This window comes from Adiantum capillus-veneris, chromosome 14 (assembly GCF_014529385.1).
Source record: "Adiantum capillus-veneris isolate H3 chromosome 14, ASM1452938v2, whole genome shotgun sequence".
NCBI classification, from domain to species: domain Eukaryota; kingdom Viridiplantae; phylum Streptophyta; class Polypodiopsida; order Polypodiales; family Pteridaceae; genus Adiantum; species Adiantum capillus-veneris.
The window spans coordinates 147,325,493-147,333,183 of NC_140944.1; positions in this window are offsets into that span (position 1 = coordinate 147,325,493).

Below are 7,691 nucleotides of genomic sequence, written 5' to 3' on the forward strand. Positions count from 1 at the left end.
TGGATCTATTAAGATCAAGAGTTACCGAAATGCAGGCAGGCAATGCTCAACAATTGCAAAAAAGTGCAGTATCATAGTCAATGGAGTCGACATCAATAGAAGCAAGTGGTCAAAGCAAAGAAAATGCAGATAAAGTCCAACCAAAGGATGTTGCCATAGCAAAGAAGTCAATACAGAAACAAATCCGGAGACGATCAAGTGCAACATTGTTGGTGGGAACGAAGAAAAGCTATCAAGAGAAATAAAGCTATATTTTCAACTAGACAAGAATCTCATGCCTTTTTGCACTTGGAAAAGATGTGGCCAACCACAATTGGAAGATGCTCCTGATTTGTGAGCATATCACGAAACAAACAAGCAGAATGCTAGGGAATCATCTCCACCACCATTGAAGAAAGTTCACATATTATCATAGCTCAATTTCATGTAATCACAGCAAAGGATATGCCAAACGACATCATAATGGGAATGCCAATGGCCCAGAAGATGTTAGAAATGCAGAATGCAAACATGATGGACTCATCACAGACAACAAAGAATGGAGATCAAGACTGGTCACCTGCAGATGATAGCACAAAGTCCTCAAGCACAGTTGAAATGGATACTGATATTAAAGCACATCTTATTGAAGATGATTTATCTCCATCAATCAAAACTTAAGAAGAGCTTAAAGATAATCAGGCAATAGCAAGTGCAGATCAAACAGAGCAAAGAGCAACCACGATAGCTATTGAGCAAATAATGTCACCCAAAAAAGAAGTTAAGAAGAACACGATTGCAGACAACCAAGAAGAAATAGGAAGTCCAAAGATCAATCACTCACTGCCAGCTGAATCAGCTGATGCAAGTCCAATTGGGAAACAAAGTCTCAAGCCACCCTCCATAGAGACGCAGTTAGATCAAGATGAGACCATGGAAAAGGCAAGACAGAAATCTTCAATAGAACCAACAATGAGAATAGCTATAGTTCTCATCAGTACAAAAGGAGCAAGTGTCAGAAGCAATGCTCTACTGGATAAAGAAGCAAAGTGCGATATGATTGCAGAGAACATCCAAAGGATCCTCCTGATCACTCCATGCAAGCATAGTAGCAAAACAATGCTAGGTATGCATAGAGGTCAAGAAGAAATGGTTACTACCCTTAGCATCCAAAATCATGAAGGACAGGTAAAATTTCAATTGAAGCCTTCAAAGGAAATTCTTGAAGACGTCATCCTTGGATATCAGTGGTTAGATCAACACAAGGCCTACAACGAAGATAAAATGCTAATACTCTCTTTTCTAAGAGGTAGCCAGCAACATCTACAGGTACCATTAATGTTAGATTCAGAGTTGCAAAAGTCACAAGAATCAAAGACAAATCTTGCAGACAAAGGTAAAGCTAAAGTGGAACTTCCACCGACTAGCAAAGAAGTTGTGACAGCATATGACTCTACATCAAAGAACCCACATGGATCAGCTTCTTCAAGCAAGTCAGGCTTTCAAAACTTCAAGTCAATTGCTGACCCAACTGAAGCCTCTAAGGAAACACCCAGAAAAGAACAGATATTTCAGCCAAGTACTCAAGAAACCAAAGGAAATACAAGCAAGTGTTTGTTCAGAGCAGTTTAGTCAAAGTCAATGATCCGGTGTGGATTAAAGACAGGAAATCAACACAGAAAGACAAACACATGGGATGGATAGCTTCACAATGGAGCTTAAAGGAACAGGAGTACTATGGAGGTAGCAGACAGATATGGGTGCCAAAACCATAGGTTAGAGCATATGAAGTAACTTCAAGTCCCTCCCAAGAAAGAAGGCCCATTAGGTATCAACCTAGACAATATCCTAGGATACCTAAGAAGCAGGTATACAACAGAACAACATCAAAAAGATGCTAAAGTCAACCAAACCTCTCAAGGGGATACAGAAAAAAGATGGATCTCAAAGAATCTTCCTCTTAACCAAGGATTCTACACATGTTATACAAAGATTTGGCTACCAGTCAACCACAAGCCAACTGCAGCTACACCAAACCTGCATGAACATCTCAAGAGCTCAACAAGATGTAGAGCTCAACAAAGTCAACAAAGGAGTTACAAAGGTCCTCAAAAGATTTCGAGTCCTAAGTTTTTCAATGCTCCTAGTCAAAAGCCAGATGCCGATAGACAACAAAGGCCTACAACAACATCAAAGACTTCTATCAACAGGCCTAATTGGAGAATCAAGATAATGGAGTCTTCACAGTCAAACAAGGACAACCCAACCAACGTGAATGTAGATTCAAAAAAGATAAAACAGGTATGGCAAAAGAAACCTTCAATACCAACTTGGTCCTTCACTAATCCTCTTTTTGAGGATTGAAGCTTACTTTTACCTGAAGAAATGTTTGTAGTAAGCTCAAGAATGTAAAATTCAAGTAACCATGGTGCAAAAAACACTCTTTCGCATAGTCAGAGTCTGTAGGCTGCTGAGCCATAAAATGGGCAAAGCATTAGTCCCAAAGCTTCAAGTCATATTAAACTATGTGCTAAGAGTCGTAGTTATTAGGCTTACGATCAAGCTGGAAGCGTTAAGCATATCTAAGTCATGTTTCTCATGCTGGATGAGATGAGCATAAGAGTCGGAGTCTATTAACTTACAATTGGTGGAGTGTCGTAGAGTCCAACACTCACGCACAGTGCACAGTAAGATGAGAGCACATATCCTCGTCAACAAAAACCATTCTTAAAGGGGTGCCAGCTTGCAAAGCCATGTTATATGCTTTTATAGCTACACCATCTTTCTGAATTATCCCTCAAAATCTTTCTTGCACAGCGTATTGTTTTCCATGCATTTTTGTGTATGCGTAAATAGGATGGCCCACCATTGGACATATGCATTAGATACTCTTTTTTGCTTCCACCTATGCACCTTGAGTGGACTACAATAGGCAAACCAATGTTCCATCATGTTACCTCTCATATTTGTTGCCTTTTTAATTCCATATCTATCAGCAAATAATCCCTTGAGTACTTTATTAATATTTCCCGTGCTAATAAGTACCCCCATAATGCACGTATCCAAAAGGCACTTTTTTTCCATTGGGTTTTTTCCTTTGGTCATCCAGGTATTAGACCCTAATTTAGAACCTCATCATTCTACTTCCCTTGTACATACTTTTCATAAATAAACATCAGCCTCATCATTATGCTATTACAACGGACAAGTGCAACATCATCTCGCACATCAGACATATTCAGACCAATGAAGATACTGCAACAAATTAAACCTCGTCAACAAATTCAACGACAAAAAAAATTGAAGACGATCAACTCATCAACAACCAATCAAAAACCTTCCCTTGCCTTCACGGACACTTTTCAAAGTGCCCGAGGATGGGCACTAAAATCGGAAGGGGGGAATGTTAACTGAGTCAACGTTAGTTAACAAAAGCTGCTAAAGACCGAAGACGTGTGGATGCACATCGAAGATCAACATGAAGAAGTAGTAAAGGTTGGAGTTATACATTTTTCAAGTTTTCCCAAAATGGTCACGTATTGTAAATTCCCGATTTATTTCAAGCCATTGTAATATTTCTAATGTGTTACGGGCTTAATGGGAGTTCCAAGTTGTAAAGAATAGGTCAGTTATTGTGCCTAGGTTGCAGATATAGTAAGTGTTGGAGTCCTAAAGGCCTTGGGTGCTCGGACATTACATATTTTTACCCTAGGTATATAAGGCAGTGTGTAAAAGAAATTAGGGTTCTCAAGCTCATTTGTTAAGAGCACTCTTTGGTGAGAGCTCTTGAGGTGTGTGGCTATGGAGTCCTTGAGATTCTCCTTGCTCATGAGACTTGATTAACACTAATCAATGATTCATTCTCTTTCACTATGCCTCTCTCATACTTCTTATGATTGCCTATGATGCTTAGATTAGTTAGATCTTAACTAATTAGTGGTTAATCCCCCTCTAATCTTGTGTGATTGCCCTCTTTTGCTTGTGTGTGCATGTAGGTTTGATTGGAGTGTGGTGCTCGATAGATCTATGTGTGTGTGCTTGCGATTAGTGTGTTGCATGATAGGATTAGTGTTGTGTGTGTCTTGCAATCGTAGTGTGCGTGATTGGGTTGATTAGAGGTGAAGAGAAGTGGATATGGAGATTGCCCTTCATTGTGGCTTAGCTCCTCCATAGGCCGAGAAGCTCACCTCATAGAGTTAACCATTTGTGTTGCCACGATTAGCTCACTAACCATGTGAGTGTTTACATGCCCTAGCCGGATAGCTCATCCCTCCAGATTGATAATTTCGTTGGTCATTGGAGCTATTGCAACGATGGAGCCCCCAACAGTTAGGAAACAGCTTCCATTAGAATCCTAGGTTTTTCGACCTGGCTTGTGGTGTATGACCCTTATAACCACATAAATGATGGATAGAGGACTTCCTCTCTTCTATCGCTTGTATCTCTACTTTGTGGAAACGGATTAGGGTGTCGTCAACAGAAAAGGAGAATAAATGAAGGCCATCTATCAAGTCGCCCCAATCTTCTCAAGGTTGGGGACCTCACAATTGGTATCAGAGCCTTATGTTAAAAGGCTTTAGTAGTTACATCAAGATTCATTGTGTGTATGGTTGTTACTAGAATCACAGAGACATTACAATATTTTAGTTGATGTGTACCATAGTTATGGTTGAAACCTCTATTATATATTCTCATGGAGAGATCTTTTGTAGATCCCTATATGGCTTTTTGATGAGTTTATGAATAGTAATGTTTTGCTTCAAATGATTGTTGACTGGTTAAGTCATTTGATTGAGTAGTTTTTCTTCAAAGAAATTATATGACTGGTTATGTCGTGTGATTGACAAGAGTCATGACTGGTTAATTCATGTGACTAAGTTCTGATGGGCTGAGTAAGTCATGACTGGTTATGTCATGTGACTGAGTTTTGATGGATTGAATAATTCAGAATTGGTTGTCATATGGTTAAGTTTTAATAGACTGGGTAAGTCATAATTGGTAAAGTTATGTGTTTGAGCCTTTAGTGCACTGGATAAGTCTAAGTCTAGAAAATACCCTAATGTTTTGGGTTGCTATGAATATTACCATTGATATATATGTACACTCAAGAGAACCCTCAAATCACTCCTATAATGGAAAACTCTCAGAACGATGCTATATATATGGAGATTCAGGAGAAGAAGTTATTGTTGAAACAAATGCAACCACCTTCTTTTAAAGGAGAGGGTGTTGATATTGAGAAGGATGCAGAAGTATGGATCAAAGCTATGGATGATTACTTCTTGGCTGCACAGATGGCACCTGCAAATCAAGCGATGCTAGGGATGTTTCGTCTCTCTGGTGAAGCGAAATTATGGTGGAAACAACATTGTCGTGACATGGGAGTATTGGAGAACTCCCAGAGTTGGAGAGAAATTAAACAGACTGTGAAGGAAAGATACTTACCTCCTGCACACGAAGCATTGAATATGAATGAGTTCTTTAGCTTGAAGCAATATAGTTTAACCTTGGAAGAGTACCACTCAAAGTTTGTAAGTTTTAGGCGTTATGCTCTGCCAATGACCATAGAGCAGCAGGTAGCCCGTTTTTGTCAAGGTTTAAGAGAACCAATCAGCTCGCGATTAGAAGCCATGAAACCTACTACTGTGCAAGATGCTTTATGACAAGCTAAGCCCTTAATGAAGGAGCAAGGCATTAGAAGAAGAGTTGAACAAAATCAAAGTTTTAATGGAGCGAGACGTCCAATAAGGCTTCCCAATAATAATGGGCAACCACAAAGAGCTTATACTGCTAATGCTCTTCACGCTTGGATGTTCAATGCTTTGAATGTGGAGAGTTGGGACATTATCAAAACAGATGTCCACATCTTACTAATAGAGTAGCAACAACAACTGAAGTAGATCAAGACACCGCCCTTTTGGACATAACAATGGACGAGGTGGTGGACGGGGTAGAGGACGAGGAAGAGCAGCAAGAGCCTTTGGAAGAGGTCAAGGTAGGAATGCCCATGCACATGCAGTCTTAGGAGAGCCTACCCTTGGTGAAGACGAAGAGAGAGCAAGAATTTATGCAGCTATTGACAACCCTAGAGTCCAAAGACAAATTGCTATTATTCAAACACCAACAACCCATTAAGGTAAACCTTTTAACCTCCTCATTGATTGTGGTAGTACTCATTCTTTTCTATCCCCAAAATGCTTACGAAAGTTGAACCTGAATCAAAAACAAGCTAAACCCATGACAGTAGAATTGGCTAATGGGAAAACCGTGGTATCACAATATTATGTGGGAACCCTTGACTTTGAACTAGGAGGACATGCTACTTCAACTTTCTTTAGAGCCTTACTAGCTGGGATGTATGATGGAATTCTTAGGATTGATTGGTTATCTAGGAATTACGCTAGCATCCACTATGGCCTATGTAGTATGAGCTTTAGAGATAGTCAAGCAAAGCAAGTCGAAGTAAAAGGAAATAATGGGATTCCAAAGATTCAATTAGTTAAAGCTAACCGTCTCCTCAAAGGTACGAGGGCCGGACAACAAATATTTGTGGTCAAGCTGCACAAGATGGATCCAAAATTAAGCGTTACAAAACCCTCTTGGCTTCATGAATATTCAGATGTCTTCCTGAAGATCTCACCTCTCTTCCTCCCAATCGAGAGATTGATCATGAGATAGAGATTCTTCCAGGAAGTGAGCCAGTGTCAAAGAGACCTTATAAAATGGCTCTACCAGAGGCCATTGAATTGAAGGAGCAACTTCGTCAACTTATAGAACAAGGATTTATTAGACGAAGTAAATCAAGTTGGGGAGCTCCAGTACTCTTTTAGAAGAAGAAAGATGGGACTTTACGACTCTGCATTGATTACAGAGGACTAAACTAGGTAACAGTTAAGAATAACTATCCTATCCCACGAATCGATGAATTGTTGGACAGGCTACATGGTTCCGAGGTCTTCTCAAAGATAGATTTAAGATCTAGTTATTATCAAATTAGAACAAAAGAATTAGATATTCCAAAGACAGCTTTCAACACCCGATATGGAAATTTTGAGTTTATAGTACTGTCCTTTGGTCTGACTAATGCTCCGACTACATTCAATAGATTGATGCAGGATATTTTTAGGCCGTACCTAGCTGACTTTGTTCTTGTCTTCTTTGATGATATTCTAATCTACTCAAAGAATGAAGAAGAACATGAAGACCACCTGAGAAAGCTATATGCAAAGATGAGCAAGTGTTCATTTTTCACTCCAAGGATTGAGTATTTGGGATTTATTGTTTCGCATGAAGGAATCTCAGTGGACCCTGCTAAAGTTCAAGACATTGTTGAATGGCCTCAGCCATCAAATGCAAGTGAGCTTAGAGGATTCTTGGGAATTACAGGATGGTATAGAATCTTTAAAAAAGATTATGCAGTGATTGCTTCACCCTTGACCGATCTTTTGAAGAAAGGAGTGAAGATAAGCTGGGGACCACTACACCAAGCAAGATTTGACCAACTTAAGCAGTATGTGACTACAGCACCATGCCTAAAGCTACCATACTTTAAATAGGCCTTTGAAGTCGTTACTGATGCTAGTGGAATAGCAGTTGGAGGAGTATTAGTTCAAGAAGATAGACCAATAGCTTTCACCTCACGTAAGCTTAAGGATCATAAAAAGAACTACCCCACCCATGACCTCAAACTATTGGCAGTCATTCACGCTTTG